The 24,177-nt window shown below is 41.5% G+C and overlaps 1 protein-coding gene across 2 annotated transcripts in view; it reads right to left on the reverse strand.

Annotated features, from left to right (window-relative positions):
- Positions 1 to 18,067, reverse strand: part of PIK3CA (phosphatidylinositol-4,5-bisphosphate 3-kinase catalytic subunit alpha) — a 51,806-nt gene extending 33,739 nt beyond the window's left edge. The window contains exon 1 of one of the 2 annotated variants that reach the window (XM_082223975.1): positions 17,741 to 18,067. The gene's annotated coding sequence lies outside the window, so the exon portion shown is untranslated. Of the gene's footprint in view, positions 1 to 17,537; positions 17,671 to 17,740 lie in introns of those variants that run through there. The other variant, XM_082223974.1, reaches the window with a different exon arrangement.
- Positions 18,068 to 24,177: the final 6,110 nt, after the last annotated feature.

Consider the following 24,177-nt stretch of genomic DNA (forward strand, 5'->3'; position numbering starts at 1 on the left):
AATGCTAAAAATGTGTAAGTTAACTGATTGCAAGACGCAATAGTACAGTGTAGACATGTTATTTCTATGTGCCTAGCATAGTAAAACATTGGTTCTTTTCCTCCTGCATTCTGGGAATTATTTCTATCTTCTATCTTCTCTTTGCTTCTAAAACAGACTATAAGGCCTGTTTATAATCAATCACGCTTCTCTCCCTCTCTTTCACGCACAAGGCTAAAGGTCTGTGCCTGGCACAGATCTTTCTGTATAGCATTCCTTACATACCACACTTTTTCTCTTTAGTTCACCTTTAGTTCACAATGATGTGTAAATCACAATGATGTGTTAATCCTCAATGTATAATTAATTGTGTGAGTTTATATAACAATCTAAACATTAGTAAACACCTTAGTCATAACATTATCAATCTTAGTCATAGGTGGATTAAGAGCTTATATGCCTGTCTAAATACAGCTCTAACATTCTGTCTTTCATGTGCCAAAGATCTATGGAGCTATGTAAGCCCGCCTTACATACAAATGAGCCAATAGGATTTCAGTTTCTTTGTCTTGTATTGAGCCAATCAGCCACTGGCACATTCGTGGCCATGCTTGTTGTAACTTTGAATAAAAGGAGATGCTGTGAGGCTGGAGAGAAGGAATCTCTCTCTCTCTCTCTCTCACCTTTCATCTGGCACACACGCAAGCTCTCAGAAAGAAAACATCTCGTCTGTCTTTATTCATCTCTACAAACCCCCAAATTCCACATCTGGTGACCCCGACGTGATCCTGAAGAAGGGTAAGTAATCAGATCCCAATAGAGATCCCTTTAGAGCCAAAAGCATTCCTCATACTAATCCGACTGGGAAAAAGTCTAAAGCGCTTAATTCGTTAGTATGGGAGGGGATTTAAGTAAGGTGCAAAAGGCTCACGCGAAAGAGCTTCTTTCGTTAGTAAGACAGACAATAGACAAAGTCCAAATTTCTCTAAAAGAGATTGAACAGCTGCTGCAGGAGATAAATCATCAATGTCCTTTTTATAAAGCAGAAGGCACATTGCAAATTAGCACATGGGAGAAAATCGGCAAAATTTTATTCTCTGAGCCACGTGCCCAAATCAGCTGCCTACTCACATGGCAAAAGTGTGCTACCGCCATAGCAAAATTAGAACAATCTTCTCTTTCAATTTCTTCACTGCTGGTAACTGAAGAAATCCCCTCCCCCCCGCCATACCCTCTGATTTTGCCTCCTTTGTCTCCTTCATCACCTAGCCAAAATCCCCCTCCCTTTTCTCCTTCCCTTGTTCCTGCGTCGTCTCAGTTTACAAATTCCCCCCCATCCCCCTCGGCCCCCCTTCTCTGCCTGAACAAGCAAATCAGCATGCCTTTGTCCCTTCCTCTTTGTCTCTAGACCATGCTGCTTTGCCAAAACAATATGGAGCCGTCCGTGCTGGGCTTTTACAGGCTAAGCAAGATGGGCTTTTTTCATTGGAAGAAACAGCTGCATGGGCTGGTGAAATGCCATTAATTTTTCCTCTCACATATCAAAATGCTCCTGGAGGCCAGCAATTGCAAGTTTATCATGAAAAATTGCCTTATGCTGTCATGAAAGATCTAAGGAAAGCCATTAGTGATTCAGGTCTTAAATCTTCTTATGTAATGGGAATTATAGAGGGAATTTCTACCTCTTTTACAATGATTCCGATTGACTGGAAAGATTTGATGAGGATGATGTTATCTCCAGCGCAATTTTTAGTTTTTGAAAATGAATTTAAACATGCCGCCATAGCTCTGGCTGATCAAACGCATACAGCAAGCCAGCTTTTCGGCGCTCCTCCATTTGAGACCCTGGCTGCCCAAGCCGTGTTGTCACCTTCACACCTTCAGCGCACTGCAACTTGCGTGCAGCGTGCATTTCGTAAAATTCCTGTCTCAGGACAGCCACTGAGTTCTTTTGTAAATGTTAAACAGCAGAATACAGAGCCATACCATCAATTTGTGGATAGATTGAAGGAATCTATCTGCAGACAGATTGATAATGAAACGGCTCAAAATGAGTTGCTAAAAAAATTGGCTTATGAGAACTCTAACACGGACTGTAAAAAAATGCTGCAATCAATCATAAGCCGTTCAACATATTCCCTTGCAGATTTGATAAAAGCGTGTTCGGAAGTAGGGAGTCAATCTCATACAATATCTTTGTTTGCCAATGCACTTCAGGCTTCCGTAATCCAAACAGGAAACTGTTATAATTGTCACCGTCCAGGTCATTTTGCAAAACAGTGCAAGGCCCAAAGTGGGACTGCACAGAAGAATAATAATGCAAATACCACGACCAGACCTTCCAAAAAATGTCCAAAGTGTGGAAAAGGCTATCATTGGGCAAATCAATGCAGGTCTCAGGGAAACTTCAGTGGGCCCAGTCTCTCGGGCCCCAAAGAATAGAGAGATGTCAGCCTTTGGTTTCTGCTGCTGCAAAAGTTACTAAAAATATGCCTTCTGAATTTGCCATTGATTTGATTAATCAAGAGACCAAAAACACTGCATTGCCTGGTGAAATCATAATCATGGCCAGCCAAATGGCAGGTCCACTTCCTTCTAATATCACAGGTTTAATTTTACCTAAATTTTCTGCTGCAAAGCAAGGCATTCATGTCATCCCAGGTGCCTTGCCTCCTGACTATGTGGGCACAATCATGGTTCAATTTTGGAGCCATATGCCCATGCAGTTAACAAAGGGTGAATCCTTTGCTCATTTGGTGATGCTGCCTTCACCACCTGATGTTGTTTGTGCAATTGACACTAATCTGCACAAGCTCTCTTTATCTTTTTCCCCTCAGCTTCTAGCTGTGACCCAACGTATTGGAAGAGAGAAACTCCTTCGTAAGTATAAAATCAATGGAAAAATATTAGAGGGTCTGATAGACACTGGTGCGGATGTTTCGGTCATTTCCATTAATTTTTGGGAACAAACTTGGCCGCTTGAAACTTCTCCTGAAGTGTGGGGCGTGGGAGGCAATCAGACTTCTTGCAAAAGCGCACAATGGCTGCCTGTCTCTTTGCCTGATAGCTCTGAAGTTATTGCATATATTCAGCCCTGTGTGCTCAAAATTCATCTTAATTTGTGGGGAAGAGATTTGTTGCAACAATTACAAGCATCCATTCAAATAAATGAGTAAGTTTGTGCTTCCACTTACTTGGAAGTCCACTGATCCTATATGGATTCCGCAATGGCCTCTTACTACAGAGAAATTGATTGCTTTGAGACAATTGGTCGATCAGCAATTATTAGCTGATCATATAGAACCTTCTGTCAGCCCTTTCAATAGCCCAGTCTTCGTAATTAAGAAGAAAAATGGAAAATATAGATTTTTGCACGATCTGAGGTCCATAAATAGCATTATTGAACCCATGGGGCCTTTGCAATGTGGTATGCCTAATCCAAATATGATTCCACATTCATATCAATTGGCTATAATAGATCTGCAGGATTGCTTCTTCTCTATTCCCCTGCATGAAAAGGATCGCAAATTTTTTGCTTTTACAATTCCAGAATTAAATAATTGTAGACCATCTAAAAGATATCACTGGAAGGTTCTGCCACAAGGCATGATAAATTCCCCCACCATGTGCCAATATTTTGTGGATAAGGCACTTCAATCCTTTCGTCTTAAGTACCCACATCTTAAGATTCATCATTATACGGACGATATACTTTTTTATTCTCCAGTCCTTCCCCCTAATTGGAAACATGATTTAATAACCAGTTTGTCTTTGTATGGTTTAAAAATAGCTCCAGAGAAGGTTCAGGAATCTCCCCCCTTTCAGTATCTAGGACATAAAATGATAGCTAGTTATTCTATTCCAATAATCCCAGAACTTCATGTTTCAAAAACAATGAAATATGTACAACTGCAACAATTGCTGGGAAATATTAACTGGATAAGGCCTTATTTTAAAATCCCTCTTGAAGTGCTAAAGCCACTGTTTTCAGCCTTAAAAGGCCATCAATCTCCAGGTGAGCAAATCACCTTGAACTCTGATCAACTCAAAACTGTTGCAGAGTTGAAAGCACTCATGCGTATTCATTGGGTGGATCGAGCGATTCCTAATGTTATGCCTGATTTGGTCATAATGACGGATTCTGTACAACCTTTTGCTGCAATTATTCAGAAAGGTCCATCAAAAGTTCATATACTAGAATGGCTTTATTTACATCATGCACCAAGAAACACAGTAAACCCTTTAGTGGATCTCCTTGCTCAGCTCATTAGCAAGGGACGACGACGTTGTAAGCATCTTTTTGGTGTTGATTGTAATCAAATTATTGTCCCTATGCCTTTAGAACAATGGGAAACAGCTCTTTCCACGAGCATGGATTTACAGTGTGCGTTCGCTGATTTTGTGGGTCAGGTGGATTGTCATATTCCACCCGATACGCGCCTGCAAATGAGCAAGCAATTCCCTATGTCTTTCTCTTCTATCATTTCCCCTGTTCCTTTGAATGCCCTGACTATTTTCACTGACGGGGCTCCTTCTAGAGGAGTTGTTGCTTGGCAACAGAATGAGGAGTGGCATAGCCTGTACACTCTCCCACAAAAGTCTGCTCAACGTTCTGAACTTGCAGCTGCTGTAAAAGCTCTGCATTATTTTTCCTCACAACCAATTAACTTGATTGTTGACAGCTTATATGTTTCAAACGTCATATGTAGAATGCAAGGCAGTTATGTAAGTCCTTTATTAGATGATAACTTGTTGAGTCTCTTCCTGTCTTTGCAACTGCTTCTTTCTAATCGTTCTCACCCACTCTTTGTAGTGCACATTCGCTCTCACCAACCTTTTCCAGGTTTCATTTCAGATGGAAATGCAAAAGCAGATTCTTTGCTAAAGATTTTGCCTGTCTCTCCTATAGAAAGTCATGCTTTTCATCATCAAAATGCAAAAGCCCTTAGCCGCCAATTTCAAATTTCGTTGGAAGCGGCAAGAGCTATAATTCAGCAGTGTCCTCAATGCTCCAATCAGATTGGCCATCCCAGCCCTGGGGTTAATCCCCGTGGACTGGAAGCAAATCAGTTGTGGCAAATGGATGTAACTCATTTTGCCCCTTTCTCACCCTGGAAGTTTCTGCATGTCTCTGTCGACACATACTCTGGCTACCTTTGGGTTACGCCTCCAAGAGGAGAGCAAGTAAAACATGTTTGCAATCATCTTGTTCGTGCAATGTCAGTTATGGGCAAGCCTCATTCTATAAAAACTGACAATGCCCCAGCGTATTGTGCAAAAGGCTTTGCTAAGTTTTGTGAAACTTGGGATATTCATCATCTGTTTGGCATCCCTTATAATTCACAAGGTCAAGCTATAGTTGAACGCTCTCATCGTACCCTGAAAACTGCACTGAACAGGCAGGAAAAGAAAGCAGGCATTCCAAACTCACTTTCAGAAAAGGAAAGTTGGTTGTCAAGTGTGCTTTTCACTCTTAATCATTTGAATATCTCCATACAGGATCACCAATCTTACACACGTCTTCAAAAGCATTTCCAGCAAAAGGAAATTCTTCCAGCTCCACTGGTGCGCTATAAAATTCTACCCTCCAATGAGTGGAGTGAACCAGTGAAATTAATTACATGGGGTAAGGGTTACGCTGCAGTTTCTACTCCACAGGGTGCTCGGTGGGTTCCTGCACGTTGTATCCGGCTGCACCATGGCGTGGCGACAGGTTCTTGCGGATCCATTGCCTCAATTCAACCACCAACTCCAGATCACCCGCGATGTGACGTCCAGCCCCCCCAGGACTCGTAAGCGGGGACATCGCAATCCCCCAGTGACGTGGGGCCAAATAAAATCGCTCTCTCTTCAAGCTGAACAGTATAGGAGAGAACAGCAACTGGAAGCAAGCCCTACTAACCAGCTTCTATCCCTCATTGCTTGTCTTAATATGAATTCCATGATAATTCTCATTTTCAGTATTTTAATTTTGCCTCTCTCTACTTCAGCTCTTCCTACTGGTGATTCCACATCGTTAAATGTATGGGAATCGTTTGCAAGGACGCTCAATGTCTCATCATTTTGCCTTACTCAGCAAGTAGCCATTGGTGATATCCTTGGCTCTTGTCTCATTCCAGTTTGCCATGATCCTCATGACATACAGAATGATACTTGGTTTTTCTCATTCCTACCTCAAAATGATTCACTTCGTACCCTTGGGTATAAAGGTTATCACAATTGGGGAACGCAAATGCATGAACGCCCACCTTTAGCTATTGATTTGACAACACCATATGTGGCCTCTTATAACGCTATTTGTGCACGTATGGTCAACTGTACGAAACAAAACTGCGTGAAAATGGGCAAAAATAACTTCAATTGCTCTGATTATGTAAATATTTCATATATATATAAGTACACAGAACTGCCAGCAGGCTGGTTTTGGTCCTGCCCAGGTTACACTTTCAATTACATTCCGGCAAACATTAGTCACGGCACACCTTGTTGTTTAAGCCGTCTGTCTATCATATTGCCTGAAAAACATCATTTCTCTTACTCTAGACATCAGCGTAGTGTTGAATTGTCTGATGACTGCGATGATCTTGTCTCTCTCCCTAGCAGGTCTGAATACATCTCTTTAGCTGTCTCTCTCTTAGGTGTTCCAGGTTTGGCTGTGCGTAATAGCGCAAATATTAATTCTTTAGCTTGCTCTGCAGCAAAATCCCTGAATATTACGTCTAAGGCGCTTCATCTTCTCAACACAGAGCAAGCTGAACTTCGCAACGGTTTATTAAGGTCGAAATCTACCTTGGACTACCTACTCATGGTACATCATTATGGTTGCGAACAATTCAAGGAAATGTGCTGTTTTAACATCACTGACAATTCTAAGGCCGTTCAAAGGCAAATTTCTCATTTGCAAAATCTCACTCACCACATCAAAGAGGATATCGGATTTTCCGGACTCTGGGATTCCTTTTCCTTGTGGTCGACGGCGTGGCTACCTAATCTCAAATGGCTACGCGACGTCTTTTATTATACCATTATTATTGTATGTATATTAATTTTGTTTTGTTGCTTTCTCCAATGCATTCCTAGCCTTACAAATCTTTTTTCTCGCCTTCTCTCTCCTCCACCACCACCTAGCGCGCTCCTTGCAGCCTATTATGCGAAATGGCAACGCCACCAGTAAGAAAAAACAAAAATAAAAGGGGAGATGTGGGTAGGATTATTTTGAGATTCGTTGGCACACCACTAATCTTGAAGTACTTTTGCCTCATCAAACCTAGCAGTATTATTTCCGGCATTTGATGGCAAACCACTGATCCGGAAGTATTGTTGCTTTATTCACCTAGTTGCCTTACCTCGCAAAGAAGAAAAAAAAGGAGGAGATGTAGACATGTTATTTCTATGTGCCTAGCATAGTAAAACATTGGTTCTTTTCCTCCTGCATTCTGGGAATTATTTCTATCTTCTATCTTCTCTTTGCTTCTAAAACAGACTATAAGGCCTGTTTATAATCAATCACGCTTCTCTCCCTCTCTTTCACGCACAAGGCTAAAGGTCTGTGCCTGGCACAGATCTTTCTGTATAGCATTCCTTACATACCACACTTTTTCTCTTTAGTTCACCTTTAGTTCACAATGATGTGTAAATCACAATGATGTGTTAATCCTCAATGTATAATTAATTGTGTGAGTTTATATAACAATCTAAACATTAGTAAACACCTTAGTCATAACATTATCAATCTTAGTCATAGGTGGATTAAGAGCTTATATGCCTGTCTAAATACAGCTCTAACATTCTGTCTTTCATGTGCCAAAGATCTATGGAGCTATGTAAGCCCGCCTTACATACAAATGAGCCAATAGGATTTCAGTTTCTTTGTCTTGTATTGAGCCAATCAGCCACTGGCACATTCGTGGCCATGCTTGTTGTAACTTTGAATAAAAGGAGATGCTGTGAGGCTGGAGAGAAGGAATCTCTCTCTCTCTCTCTCTCACCTTTCATCTGGCACACACGCAAGCTCTCAGAAAGAAAACATCTCGTCTGTCTTTATTCATCTCTACAAACCCCCAAATTCCACAGTACAGTATACAAATATTGTTAATAAATAAATAGGTGTACTAAATTTCCTGATTTCGAATAACACATTGAACAGAATGTAATGTTTGCAGCAGCTGGGGCTTAACTATTTTGAAAAAGACAACTTAACTTAATTACACTCCAACTAGGAAACCATTAATATACCTTTTGAAAAAGTGAAGAAAAAGACAGTGGCTGAATTTTATATATCTATATCTAATCTATATCTATATATAGAACTTCTGGATAGTTAGCAATGCAAGTCAGGAAAGTTTAAATAATATGTTCCTGTTCTTGAATCTTTATGATAAAGTAAAATGCAAATCTTGGAGTAGAACATGATCAACATAAGTGAATACTGACCAATAAATAGCCAAGAATAAAGTCATGGGAGTCATTCATCTTTCAAAATCCCTGCTAAAAACTTATCACTCATTTGGGCCCACCACTACAACGGCTAGATATTTCCGCTCCTCCTTCAGGTTCAATACTTATATTGCGTCTGTTAAAGCCACATTTTTATTGCCAATGAGTACTCTGCAATCTCATTTAGAAAAATCTGTCCTCTCCATCTGGATCTGGTCTGTTTTCTTGGACTGTATTTCTGTCTGTGCTAATAAAACATTAAACGGAAATAGCAAGAGCTGCAGCACTGTTGGAAAATGTTACTAACCGTGAAAACTAGCTAGAAATTGTAACTTTATATACAAACAAAAATATTACAAAACAAAACCTTGCCAATAAGCCCTGCAAAATTACTAGACTGATTTTTCAAACTCATCTGCTTTTTACTCTTCAACAAATCTTTGTATGAGTAAAAAAAAAAAGAACAGAGGGTAGTAAGTTTTTAAATAAGTAGACTACAAATAAAGAAGGGTGGTAAAGAAAGCAACAGGCATTGCCAGCCTCCTCTGGCAGTCCACCTGATATCTATACTGGATGTGAAGAAGGAGATTTTGCCTCATGAGCATCTGGCATAGAAGCGCAGTGGGCACAGATTGTTCCATTTCTATTCTTAAATTCCAGATCAGGATTTTCTAAGTAAATTAAATGTACTAGTCAGTTGGTGAGCTATTACTTACACACACACACACACACACACACACACACACACGTTCTCATTTTGTATTTTTAAGTTGTGAGCCACCCTGTGATCTTTGGATGAAGGGTTGTATACAATTTTTTATTATTATTATTATTATTATTATTATTATTATTATTATTATCATTATCAACAACAACAACCTCTCTCTCATACATGTTGTAAACTGCTTTGATATTTTCTATAAAATTGTAACATATAAGTATTTTTCCAAATAAATTAACAGATAGTATCAACTTGGCCACTCACCTGCAAAATTAGGTTACACACACAGCAAATTGGCAATATAAATAACAATCCTACCACTATTATGTGGAAATTATTATAGAGCTAATATAAAAGGCAGGAAAATATCAATATCCAAAATTTGGGGGGAGTTTTTCAAATTGTTCACGATAATCCACAATTAGTCAAACAGAGGGACTCTGAGATGAATTTCTTTAGGTGTAGGATCAGTTTGTAAGCTAACAGTTCTGATGCAAAAAAAAAAAAGTGGTTCCAACAGGATGACCTTTTCTAGCCTGGGTACAGTATTGGGGTGGGGGTGGCAGGGAAGGAACAGCAGGTTTTGGTGAGGGAAAAATTATGTCAATGGAGGGAGTTCCTCCTATATATGCAGCATAAAAACACAGTGGGCTGACAGCAGTGATACTGAGAGATCCACTGCGGTCTGCTGCATTTCCAACCCACGTTGTTGTTTTTTACTACCCGCCTTTTACTCATTAGATTTACTGGCAAGAGAGGAACATGATGTCCTGTCCATCCTTTGTGACCACTTTTTAAAGGTAAAAAGGAGATTAGTAAACATATTTGGAGGCGAATAACTTTCTTTGGGAAGTGGGAAGGAAGCATACAAGTATGAGAGTTATGCAGTTAGAATTTCTTCTCATATTGCAGCTCCACATGCACATATTAGCAGGCTGAAGAAAGAAGTATATCAAAGCAAAGGGATTGTCAGGGCTATCAAACTTTCCAGCTTGGCACACTTTGTCTAAGCCAACTGACCTAGGAGTTGGAGTAATAGCCGCTAGAAACTTTGTTAGAGGAGATTCTCCTGCTTTAATAAATACCTTAAACCTAGATGTTGTTGCACTCCAACTCCCAACAGCTCCAGCCGGGATGGCCAGTGATCAGGGATGTTGCAAGTTGTAGTCTAAGAACATCTGAATAGCCATGGGTTCCTCACCACTGCCTTAAATATTAGAGGGCATGAGGCTGAACTTTGCCAAGCCAGAACAACTTCTTAGACTACCATCTCAGTCTCACGTGAACATCCTATTAAGCAGCATATAAGAGCATTATTACAGTTTTAGTGTCTTCAAATTGAACTCTGGAAAGTCAGGGAACCAACACACACAAAAACCACCTTTTACATTTGCATGTGGCATTAGTCATTACTGATCTTTAGGTTCCCAGAAGTAGTAGTAGTAAATAATAATTCTATACCCTGGTCTATAGTGATATTTAACACTAAAGCAGTTATAATTATTATTGAGTTATCTTTGTTTTTGTTTTTATTACATGTTTTGTTTTTTATGTATTGTAAACTGCCCTGAGATCTACGGGTATAAGGTGGTATACAAATTTAATAAATAATAAAAATAAAGCAACATACTGTGAATATCATCTAAAGCACACATGGTACAGGAAGCAGGGGTGAAAAGTTATACTTTTCATCCTCTTTTGAACGTTGTTCCTCTTACAAACTCACCACTGTTTCATAACTCTGTGAATTTTATCAATAGTCTCCATGTTGCATATGTCAATATAAAGTATTCTGACGGGCAGGACTTCATTGCTATTGTCTCTAAACCAGTCTGCTCAAAATTCTCCTCCTCCTAAACTTGTATACTCAGTCAGAAGCTGACCCACTGGAGAGACCAGTCAGGAGTAAATATGGACCAATGGTATCTAATTGTATGGAAACGGCCTTACTAGAAAAGCTAACCAATAAACTGAAACTGACACAGGGACAAATAGAAGAGGATGCCTTCACCCCAGTATGGCTCCCCTTTATCACATACACAGCCCAACAAGACAACAAGAATAATCCACTGACAGCATAGGAATCAATCTGGCTTACCTGACCCAATAAGCCCCCCCCCATGCAAACAAACCCCATTGCAGCCAACCACAGACAACCAACCACCCCTACCCCCCCAATACCTCTCACTACCAAGGGAATGTAATAAACAAATAGAAAGAGAACCTACCCAGTTGACGCTGACACAAAACCCCACATGTGCACTATACAAAAGAATATAAGCCTCACCACACCACACCACTCCTCCCCCCCCAACTTTATACAGTGGTACCTCGTGTTACGTACCATCCCCCTTACGAATGCTGCGGGTTATGCGCTCCGCTAACCTGGAAGTAGAAGCCCCTTGTTGCGACCTTTGCCCCGGGATGTGGGCGGAAGTTGTGCTCCGATGGTACGGCAGCAGCGGTAGGCGCCATTAGAGAAAGTGTGCCTCATGTTACGAGCTGTTTCCTGCTATGAACGGACCTCCAGAAGGGATTAAGTATGTAACACGAGGTACCACTGTACTGTACTCAACAGTAATGTCTCACAACAAATGTAACTGATTTGTTAAGAAAGACTGTACAACCTGAAAAAAGAGACAAGGTGTGTACTTTTGTAAACTAAGAAAATCTTTAATAAAAATTAATTAAAAAAGAAGCTGACCCACTACAAAACCAAAGCAAGCTAGAAACAGAAAATCTTCCAAAATGCAGGGAGTTTCAGATTGTATTTGGTATCCAAAATAAATTCCATGTATAACTGAGCACAAAGAAAGCAAAGCTTCAGACTTTCTCAACTCTTCCCTCTACTCTTCAGTTCTGCTTATAGATTGTAGATGAATGAACTAGATTTAATAACTGAATGTAACTTGTCACTCAGGATTCAAAAGCTACATTCATAAATTTGCCCTGGATCATATGCTGATGCCTCCAATACAACTGAATATTTCAGGGTGTTGACATACCAGAATGAAAGTAATATGGGAATTTTGACAAGGGAATTTCACTCTTAATGGAATGCATAGTCAGGAAAATGCTTCTTGCATTATACTAGAGTATTTACAAACCCATAAGAGAGAATATATTGTTATCAGCTAATGGCAAGAGTAAAAAAAGTATATTGCTATTGCTGCTCCATGCAATCCAAACTGATGTCCAGAATTAGAGGAGACTAAGCATGAGGTAGAACCCACAACTGTACTTAGCCAATCAACTCACTGATGTGACCTTTCTCCTCTAGAGTAAACCCACAGCTGTTCCATCATATTGTTCCTTCTCCTCTGCAGTTTAGTGAATAAATATATCTGGGATTCAAGGGGTATGTTGCCATTTTTTCTTCCCACCCCAAATTAATTGATAGCTGCTGGGGCAATACATCATTTGGACTGTTCAAGCAATGGAACACCATGTCAATTTTTCATTGACTATACTGGTTGGGTTTAGTGGAAGAGGGGGAATAGCTACTGCCATCGCTGATAACCATGCCACTGCTCAGACATACAGACCTGGGAGGCCCCTAAGTCCATTGAAACATATGTACATAGAGTAGCCAAATGAGATTTAAGGCAGCTATAGGCTTTTATTTCCTGTTACAACCTTGAAACCATTAACGGTATGTGTACCTTTCTAAGCATTACAAAAGGCTACTGCGATGGGTTCTAGGGAGGCTGATCTTGATAATGGCACGAAAACTTCAGCTTGTAGAAAATACTTCAGGTCCCCATGTGGCAAGGATGTTCCCAGCATCTTCATCAACCCCGCACTGAATTCAAGGTGCTAGTCATGATGCAGAAGGGGTAAATGGCTAATGCTGAAAATATTTAAGCAACTGTTTCCAATTCCTACAGCAGAATGTGATAATACTGACCATGTCACCTTCTTATGTTAACCATTCAGGAACAAATTAAAGGAGCAAGGGCACAGAAAGAGGTATTCAAGGTAGCTGTCACTTAGTTTGGCCAAAAAAAATGCTGATCTTGGGTGGCATTCTATATAATAATGATAGATACTATAAAATTCAGGTGAAGAGCTTCCAAGATATTGTAACACACATAATGCTATAATAAGCACAGCCTTGGAGGGCCCATAGTTCAGTGATGAAGAACATGCTTTGCTAGCAGAAGGTATTACTCCTGACATCCCCAATAAACTGATCCCAAGTGGCAGGGAAAGGCCTCTGCCCACATTGTTAGAGAACTGCTGCCTGGGCTATATCTAACTCATTGGCCTGGTTTTTATGTAATCCTAAACCATGGTTTGTTTAATAGCACACACATTAACTATGAAGTTAACAAATGACCAAATAAATCATGTCTTTTTTCCACTAAATTTGTTTTCTAGTTGCCATTCCAATTGGGTGAGTGTCTGGGGTGGGGTGGTCAAACAAATAATGGTTAAAATGATGGTGCTGGGTTTACACATAACACCTAGCCATACTTAAAAGAAATCAAGGTTCATAACCCAGCAACAAGCTATGGCTTCAGATTGCAGTTTGCTATTAATAAATAAGTCATAGTTAAAGTACTGGACAGCATTCACACATAATGCTAAACCAGGGGCCAGCAAACTTTTTCAGGAGGGGGCTGGTCCACTGCCCCTCAGACCTTGTGGGGGGCCAGACCCACCCTCTCCAAAAAGCACCCCCCTCCTGAAAGGACCCCCACCACTGCCACTCACACTGCCACCGCCTTGTCTTTGACATCAGCGTCCTCTGTCTCGGCGAGGCACAGAGCTCAGGCTGCTGGCCTGGGTGGCGGAGGCAGCATCCTTGCCATGGCTTCCTCCCATTCGGCTCTTCCCGCTCGGCCACTTCCTCCCACTCGGCCACCTCTGGGTGCCGCCCCCTCCTTCCCGCTGAGGCGGCCGAGTGGGAGGAAGCGACGATGGTGCGGAGGCTGCGCCAGCATCGCCGCCCACCAAGAGGCGTCCATGGCTTCTGATTGGCCGCAGGAGCTTCCTGCAGCCAATCAGAAGCAGCGTCGCATCGCGGAAGTCAGTCCCCGCGCGGCAAGCCCTCCATGCCGCGTTGGTTTAGCGTGAGGACTGACTGAGTGGGCGGCACGGTCTGCAAGGTTTGCGGGCTGGATTAATGAGCCCAGCGGGCTGCATCTGTCCTGCAGGCCTTAGTTTGCCAACCCCTGTGCTAGACCATTGTTTAATAAAACAAGTTGAATAAGATTCTTCTTTTAAAATTCAAGCTACCTGGCAGTTTTTAATTCCCCTACTCCCAGCCAGGCTCTGACTGAAACAAGTAGTAAGGGGGGAGGACAGCTTTGGGGTGCATCTGCAGAAGAGAATCAGCAGGCAACTGAAGGATTAACAGCCCTCTCCACTGCTAGCCCTCCCTTGTCAGAGCCCCCTGTCCCTAACACGCTCATTATCTAGGCAAGTCACACATTTGCTGATAAAAAAATGTTCCTCCTAGAAATACTACAATGTTTTCTAATGCAGAAGGCCACACCCAAGACAAAACTAATGTTATGTCTTTCTGCTTCAAAAATGGCAACTGGCTACCAATAATGAGCATTTTAAAATCACATCTGTTCACAGAAACAAACATCAGCTTGCATAAGAAAAGCAAACACTTAGTATTAATCGCAAAAGTAGCCTGTTAACGTTCATCTTTCATTGCATGCTTGTTCAGATGCAGAGTGCAAGCCATTCTGTCTTACAAATAAATACAGGCTGCAATCCTATGCACACTTACCTGCAAGGAAGTTCTAACGAACAAAGTGGATCTTACTTCTGAGTAAACAAGCATAGAATTGTGCTATATGGCTGCAAAGCCACACACACTTAGCTGCAAGTAAATGTCACTGAACACAGTGTGACTTCCTTCCAAGTAAAGATGAATATGATTGCATTGCACAGAGATGGTCCAGTCCAATGCTTATTTATTTCCTCCCCTACTTTCCTCCCTCCTGCACATACAGTGCTAAGCATTTCTTCATAGAATATGGACCAGATTCTTCCTTAATTAAAGAAAGTACAAACAGGTCAACCAAGCAGGGACAGGACTTTAGTCCCGCTCGGACAAAGTCAGTTTCCAATGGGAAACAGCTGCTTGGAGACAAAAGGAACACATTGAACAGAAACAAAAACGCACACAAGTATATTTCTTACTTGGCAAAGCATACACATTCAACAGTTTTCCAAAGGTTGCCTGTTGAAGTTTATTAACCTAATTAGCATTATTTAAGGCACTACCATTGTTTATACTGAATTTTCATTGCCTTGGATTATTTCACACACCAGTGTTCTTATGTTAGATATTACCACAATATTACCAAAGTCACTAAATATTTGTGTGTGTACACTACCATCTTTAGTATTAAGTCACTCTTCAATGTCTTTAATTTAAAAAAGGGCTTTTTCATGAACTACAAATACATGCAATGAAGTGCCAAGAAATACAGCAAGTTAAACAAGGCAATCTTCACATTATTAGCCTCCTCTGCTCTTCACAAAAACAGCGGTATTTAACTAGGCAGATTTCTGACTATAACTGTTCTACTTGGGAGCTATAATAAGTCTGTTTCAAACAAATATTCTTACAAAGCATACTTTGTAAAATATAAAACATGCTTATGAAACAGCATTAAAGAGATTTGCCCCTCCTTTTTACAGCAGCTCTACTCGTTCTTGAGCTTCATAGCGATGTCCACAAAGAATAACCATTGAAATTATGCAATTTGTTTTTCAGGTCTCATGATTACTCAGGGATATAATTTGGAACCAGGAAGCTGTGTGGCTTTTGAATTATGTACAAACACATTCATTGACAAAACAAATCTGCCTTAGGTCAGTGTATCATAAGGATGGTGTCCCCTTTCTAAAGCTCAATACACTGGCCTCATATGTTCACAAGTGACAGATTCCCATCACAACAATGAGCACCAGACTACCACAACAATAAATGCAAGAAGGCGGCAAACGACACTTCTTTCCTGCTAGCCTGATTGAAACCGCTTGAGTTGTTTGCGTAGGCGCGTGTGCACACACACTCCGAACAGCAAGGAAGGGGTGGTGGCTGGAAACAGCTTTGCTAGTAAACCACCGAAACCCTAATTTCTAGCGTTTCTTCCAACCTCATTGTGCAGGGACCAGGGGAGAGGCAGAGAGGGACAGGTAAACATCACAAAGTAGCAAGGGAATAGAGGGAGTGGCAGGGTCTGGGTCTCTTTCATTCATCCCAAGCAGCTCTTCCCAAAAGGAAGCACTGAGAGGGAATGCGGAAGGGGCAGAGGAATGGGGATCCAGGAAGAATGGAGGCACAAAAACAGGATGCGAGGAGGGAGAGAACCCACAGGTTGAGAGGATCCAGTGAACAGGAAAACAAGGAGGCCCTCAGACAAGGGGACTATGAAACAGGGTGTGTAAAGAGGACGCTAAAAAGGTTCTTCATACAGGATGCCACTGGTTTGGGGTATGAGAAGGGTTGAGTAAAAGAGAATGGGGGATAGGAAACTGGTAAAGGGATACAGGTGGTGGAAACAGGGTGTGTGGATCTGATGTCCTATACAGTCTACATCAAAAAAGACTAAGGCTGCAGTCATGACCCCACTGAATTCAACAGGACTTATTTCTGAATATACATGGTCAGGATTGTGCTATAAGGCTACAATCCTGTGACACCTACCCAGGAGTAAGTCCTGCGGAACACAGCGGGATTTTCTTCCAAGTCAACAAATTTAGGATTTGGGCGCAACACAGAGAAGAAGCATCTTCTGTTAGACTCTCCCCACAGTAAGTTTGTCTTCCAAGGTGCTAGACTAGCCTTTTCTCTCTCTCTCTCTGCAACAAAACTCCTCTGGAAATACCTTGCAAGGAAGAAGACCGTGAGATGAAATGGGAATGAAGAGAAAGTAAGCGTGGACGTGTATGTGTGCGATACACGAGAGTGAAGGCGATCCCAGAGAGAAGAGGAAACTCTCAACTTCACAGGGTGGCTGTGTCTTCAAAGGAAGGGGAGACTATACCCGGCGGCAGCCCCGAGTAATGTTTAAGATTCAGAAACTGGGGTGGGAAAGAGGGGCTGAAGGGAAGGTGCGCCCAGAGCAGGAGAGACGGGCAGGGAGAGCCCCCCAGAAAAAAAAACACATGGTGTATGAAAAAAGGTAGGCGCAGGTGGGTGGGAGGCTGAGGCGGGGGTCGGCCTTTCAGGATGCGGGAGCCTGAAGCGCGCAAAGGAGCCAAACAAACGCGTGCTTATTAAAAGTTCCAGGGGGGTGTGTGGGCTCCTTCCCCCCTCACACACACACACGAGGGGCGCTTCCCTGACCCCATCCTTCCCCCGCAGCCCCGAAACCCCAGGCGAGTCCGTCCGTCCCGTCCTCCCTTTCCCCACCTCCGGGTCACTCACCTCCGTCTTTCCCCGCGTGGACCTGAGGCGAAGGGGCGAACCGGGCGAGGGGCGCCGAGGCCAACGGAAACCGAAGCCCAAGACAGGCCCCGCCGCCGCCGCCGGCAGTTTGGGTCGCCCGTCGTCGCCCCCCTCCCTCCCTCCCTCCCTCCCTCTTTGAAAATTCCAGCGGCGCGTGCCCGCTCGCGTTCGCGCTCCCTCACCCGCTCGGCGTTCCTCTGACAGAAAAGGAGGCGCGAGCTTTCTCAGTCTCTCTCTCTATCTCTGCGCCTCCTTCAGCTGACGGAGCCACGGTGACGCGCGCGCGCGCTCACGACCAGGCGGCGGTTGGATCCCTCATTCGGGTCCTTCCTTCCGTCTCTGTCTGTCTGTCTTGTCTCTAAGGCTCTTTCCTCTCCCCTCCCCACCCCGAAAAAAACAAACAAACAAACCGCAGCAGGAAGCGAGAGCCGCGTGACCCCGGATGTGGTCGAGGAGGAGGAGGAGGAGGAGGAGATGTGTGTATGTATGTGAGTGAGAGGGAGAACGGGGAAAGCCCACATATACAAACATACACGGGAGCGCGCGCCCATGCACAAACAAGACCGGGCTTTCAGTGCGCACGCGCCATTTTCGGCACTAGGGGAGGGTAGGGGCGGGGCTTGGCATGGCGCAGGCGCTCTGGGCGCTACCTAGGTCTGACCCGGGGTTGAAAAGGGAGAGTGAGTGTGAGAGAGAAACTGCGAGCCTTTTTTATTTTTAATTATCCGTATGTTTTTAATAAAGTGCGTGTGTTAATTCTATCAGTGTTCACTTGTTTTTAATGATGTTTTTCAGGCTGCTCTTATTTTTATCTGTAAGCCATGCTGAGTCCCTGTCATAGAAAAACATGTTAATAAACATCATAATAAATAATAATAAATATTAGCAGCTGCAGAGTGCTTTTTAAAAATATTTATTAAACTTTTATACCGCCCTTCGTCCGCAGATCTCAGGGCGGTTCATAACACAAAAATTTTATGGTCTGATTTCATTGCCAGGATGATAGTAAACTGCATAACCACACAGAGAAAGCAAGTGGCGCAAGAGTCGGGTGTTCACTTAATAATACTACTATATATAAAATCCTGGCAGCATTTGTGCACAGGTAAAGGACCACTGTCAGGAGGAAATCCAACAGGCTTGCATCTGCCCCTTTGCTCTTATTTCTGGCTCTGCAGAGCTGCACCTGTTGATCTCGTGCCTGTCCCTCAAAGTTGTTACCAGGAGAGAGAAAAACAGTTGCCATCACCTAGAATGCTTAGTGATGCCTCCGCTGTAATGGTGGGCAAAGGCACTCCCAGTGATAAAATTATGAAATGGATATAACTGACCCATCCTGTGATGAGTCATAGCAGTTCACTGCCAGTTTGTCCCTGAAACAATTCCTTTTGTCAGGTGGGGCCAAACTCTTGAGGTGAATTGGGACAATTATTTCGGATTACTCATCATCTGACGTTGCAGATAGTGCATGGTTACTCACCTGTACCAAATGTGTACTTAATCCTGGAAAATTACAGAAGAGCAATGGGTCAGTTTGTGTGGCTGTTAACCAGAAGGTTAGTGGTTCGAGCCCACCCAAGGATGGCTGAGGGCAGGATTCCTGCATTCCAGGGGGTTGGATTAGATGACCCTTGGGGTCTCTTCCAACTCTACAATTCTATGCTAGTACTCGCTATAAAGACTGGTATTATTGGGTTGTTTCTCTTCCTAGAACCTTCAGAAACAGACATCATATTTGGGGCAGCCGTTAAAATAAGGGGTGCTGCTGAAGGATGGCAAGTGATCGCTGCTTCTTTGGGCATGATTTGGGTAGACTGCAGCCATTATAATTTTTATCTACGGTTCAAAAATGAATCAAATCTGCACATTTAGCTCAGTTGGTTAGAGCATGGTGCTGATAATGCCAAGGTTGCAGGTTCCATCTCCAACCATCTGCTTCTCATGGAGGCATCTGACTAACCAATGTTGAAAACTAGATGCTGAACTCAATTATCCTTTGGTCTTATCCAATGGGGCTCTTAATAGGTTCATATTTATTTAGAAATATATTTAGCTCACTGTTCACCTTAATGATGTCATGGTAAGGACTACAGTGGTACCTCTGGAAGTCCGGAGGTCTGTTCTTAACCTGAAACTGTTCTTAACCTGAAGCACCACTTTAGCTAATGGGGCCTCCTGCTCCTGCCGTACCGTCTCTGTGCGATTTCTGTTCTCATCCTGAAGCAAAGTTCTTAACCCAAGGTACTATTTCTGGATTAGCAGAGTCTGTAACCTGAAGCGTATGTAACCTGAAGTGTATGTAACCCAAGGTACCACAGTATTATGAACTATTAGTCAAATAAATAAGAACTAGCCAGTCAAGATACCTTTGGGGAGTCTCATGAAAGTTGTCACTTTTGTCCTCCTCAGTGTATGATATTCGGAGGCCTGTAATAATGGCAGTTCCATTTACAGTCATACCTCAGGTTAAATGTGCTTCAGGTCGAGCATTTTCAGGTTATGCTCTGTGGTGACCCAGAAGTAACATCGCTTCAGGATGTGAATGGGGCTCCGGAATGGATCCTGTTCACATCCAGAGGTACCACTGTAAGTTATTATTGATCTGAGGTGGGGAACCTCAGGTCTGGTATTGAAACTGGCCTCAGGTCCTAGATCTGCCCAGAATCCAGACCATACCTTTCACCAGTCCTGTTCCACTGCCTCCTCGCATGTTTTTGTCAGGCTAGAATGTCCTGAACTAGTTAAAATGAAAAGAAAGAAAGATGTTAATTGGCCAAGTAAATTTTATGTGAAAATAGTTTTGGAAAACTGCTACAATGACTTATACGGAAACTTAAGACAGGGGAACTTGATGAAGGCACCCAACAATGTTAACAAAAGTGAAATTATTACAGCTAGGATACATGGTTTTTCTAATGTTTTCTTTCTATGTTTGTGGACTTGTTTGTTATAAATATGTAAAACTAATAATTTTTTTAAATAAATAAATAAATAGATAGAATGTCCTGAACTGTAGTGTATCTTGTCTACCTGGATGAAGATGTGGGGCTAAATGGAAACATGTATGGCTGGAATGTAGTCTACTGTAAAAGGTAAAAGTCACGGCTATTCTTCTGCCCATTTTGCCTCTAGCCTCGCCCTCCACTGGAATGCAGCTGCCCACCTGGTTGCTCATGAGGAAAGGTGGTTTCCTGGCTATAAAAGGTTTCCGATCCCTGTCCTAGATATGTACACTATGATGCAGGCAGTTATTTAACCCTTTAAAAAATGTACCATTGAAACAAGTGATCATAGCCATCTCTTTTGGTACTGAAAACTCTGATTGGAGGTTTCTTAAGCATTGATTACCACAAGATAAAACTGCAGGTGTGAGGGAATTGTTGGTAACCGACTTGGGGGCGTTATGTAATTTGGACTGAAATCCTATATGTATAACACTAGGGGAGCTTGTGGGCCAGAGAGGTCCTTATTTTGTTATTTTAAAAAATACAGTATCCTTTTAGGTTGCTAGAATGGTCACTCTTATTCACTGGTACTGGACCTACCAACTGGTATTCCAGCATATGCATATGTTGTGCTACACTAAAAGCCAGAGTTATGTACTGAAAATAGGAATATTTGTTTACAAAAATAATATTTGCAAAATGTTTTCTGGACTTGTGAAGCTCTGTTTTAGGCACGTTTACTTGGAAGGCAAATTCCAAAGCAAACAATGCATAGGATTGCAACCTAAAAAGCTGATTTTCTGCAGATGAACAGTACAGTCCTACAATTATTCAGATGTACTTGACTTGCCTCCTACACCTTGCTAACGGAGCAGGTGGGGTCAGGTATAATAAGGATGAGTTCTCCCATCACCTATGCCTTTTTGGGGGCATCTTAGCTCCCATTGAGAAACATGTAAGGGGCTATCAAAAGTCTTTTGTGAGGCCTTAAGATAGTGGTGGCCAAACTCAGCTCTCCAGATGTTTTGGGATTACAATTCCCATCAACCCTGACCACTGGTTCTGTTAGCTAGGGATTATGGGAGTTGTAGTCCCAAAAACATCTGGAGGGCCAAGTTTGGCCACCACTGCCTTAAGAGGAACTAACGTAGGGTAAACCAGACTGAAAGTTCTGTTCACAGAACCCTTATATACCGGTACATCATACTTTTAAAGCACATCCTCTCCCCTCAGAAGAATCCTGTGATGTGTATTGTACTCACACAGCTACAGTCCCCAGCATTCTTTTTTTTAATAAAAAAATATTTATTACTTTTTCAACAATTTAAACACTACAAAAAAAGGAACCATACAATACAATACAAAACAATACAAAAACACTACATAACACTAACACATTAAACTAACAAAACAAAACAAAAACACTTTAAAACACATCAAACAATTTCAATATCTTATCTTTCATTCACTTATTTCAACGACCTCATCACACCTCCCTTTTTGTATTCCACTTCTGTTAATTGTTTCAGCAATTCCTTTCCATCTTCCTCTGTTTTCTATCCTATAATTATCTTAACACATTCTAACCTTATTTTTTCCTTTAATACTCTATTAATCTATTTATACTTAATTCCTTATAACATTTCTACTAAAGCCATATAACTTCATTCCAACATTTTTCTAACATTCATTAATTTTACAGTATTTCTGTAAATAGTCTTTAAACTTTTTCCAGTCTTCTTCCATCGACTCTTCTCCCTGGTCTTGGATTCTGCCAGTCATTTCCGCCAGTTCCATATAGTCCATCAACTTCATCTGCCATTCTTCCCGGGTGGGTAAATCTTGTGACTTCCAATACTTCGCGATGAGTATTCTTGCTGCTGATATTGCATACATAAAAAAAGTTCTATCCTTCTGTGGCACCAATTGGCCGACCATGCCCAGGAGAAAGGCCTCTGGCTTCTTCAAGAAGGTATATTTGAATACCTTTTTCATTTCGTTATAAATCATCTCCCAGAATGTCTTAATCCTTGGGCATGTCCACCAAAGGTGAAAGAGTGTACCTTCAGTCTCATTACATTTCCAACATTTATTATCAGGCAAATGGTAATTTTTTGCAAGCTTGACTGGTGTCATGTACCACCTATAAATCATTTTCATTAATTTTTCTCTTAAAGCATTACATGCCGTAAATTTCATACCTGTGGTCCATAACTGTTCCCAGTCAGCCATCATTATGTTATGTCCAACATCTTGTGCCCATTTAATCATAGCTGATTTCACCATTTCATCCTGAGTGTTCCATTTCAACAGCAAGTTATACATTCTTGACAAATTCTTAATTTTTGAATCTAACAATTCTGTTTCCAATTTTGATTTTTCCACCTGGAAACCAACTTTTTTGTCCAAATTGTATGCCTCCATTATTTGGTAATAATGGAGCCAGTCTCACACTTTGTTTTTCAATTTTTCAAAGCTCTGCAATTTTATTCTGTCTCCATCTTGTTCCAGAATTTCCCAATATTTCGGCCATTTGGCCTCCATATTGAGTTTTTTTTGTGCCTTCGCTTCCATTGGTGACAACCATCTTGGGGTTTTCTTTTCTAACAAATCCTTATATCTTATCCAAACATTAAACAATGCTTTTCTAACAATATGATTTTTAAACGCTTTATGTGCTTTTACCTTATCATACCACAAATATGCATGCCAGCCAAATGCATTATTGAAGCCTTCTAGATCCAACACATCAGTGTTTTCAAGAAGCAGCCATTCTCTCAGCCAGCAAAAAGCAGCTGATTCATAATAAAGTTTAAGGTCTGGCAGGGGAAATCCACCTCTTTCTTTGGCGTCAGTTAATATCTTAAATTTTATTTGAGGCTTCTTGCCCTGCCAAACAAATCTGGAAATATCTTTCTGCCACTTCTTGAAACAGTCCATCTTATCCAAAATTTGCCATATTTGAAACAAAAACAACATCCTTGGCAACACATTCATTTTTATCACAGCAATTCGGCCTAACAATGATAACTTCAAATTTGTCCATATTTCTAAATCCTTTTTCACTTCGATCCAACATTTTTCATAATTATCCTTAAATAAATTCACATTTTTAGCAGTCATGTTAACCCCTAAATATTTCACTTTCTTAACCAACGTTAGACCTGTCTCCTCCTGAAACTTCTCTCTCTCATTCACAGTTAAGTTTTTCTCTAAAACCTTAGTTTTCATCTTGTTCAACTTAAAACCTGCTACCTGTCCAAATTCTTGAATCAGCTCCAATACCCTTTTAGTACTAGATTCTGGCTCCTGTAAAGTCAATACTAAGTCATCAGCAAATGCTTTCAGTTTGTAATGTTTAGCTCCCACTTGTATACCTTTAACCTCTTGGTCCTTTCTAATCATGTTTAACAAAACCTCAAGGACCGATATAAAGAGCAATGGAGAGATTGGGCAACCTTGTCGTGTCCCTTTATTAATCTTAAACTCTTCTGTCACTACATTGTTCACAATTAATTTTGCCTTTTGTTCTGAATAAATTGCACCTATACCATTTTCAAAACCTTGACCTACCCCCATCCCCTGTAGATTCTTCTTCATAAAACTCCAAGAAATATTGTCAAAGGCTTTCTCTGCATCCACAAATATCAAGACTGCCTTAGTATTGATATTCA

This window comes from Podarcis vaucheri, assembly GCF_965113315.1.
Source record: "Podarcis vaucheri genome assembly, chromosome: 5".
NCBI classification, from domain to species: domain Eukaryota; kingdom Metazoa; phylum Chordata; class Lepidosauria; order Squamata; family Lacertidae; genus Podarcis; species Podarcis vaucheri.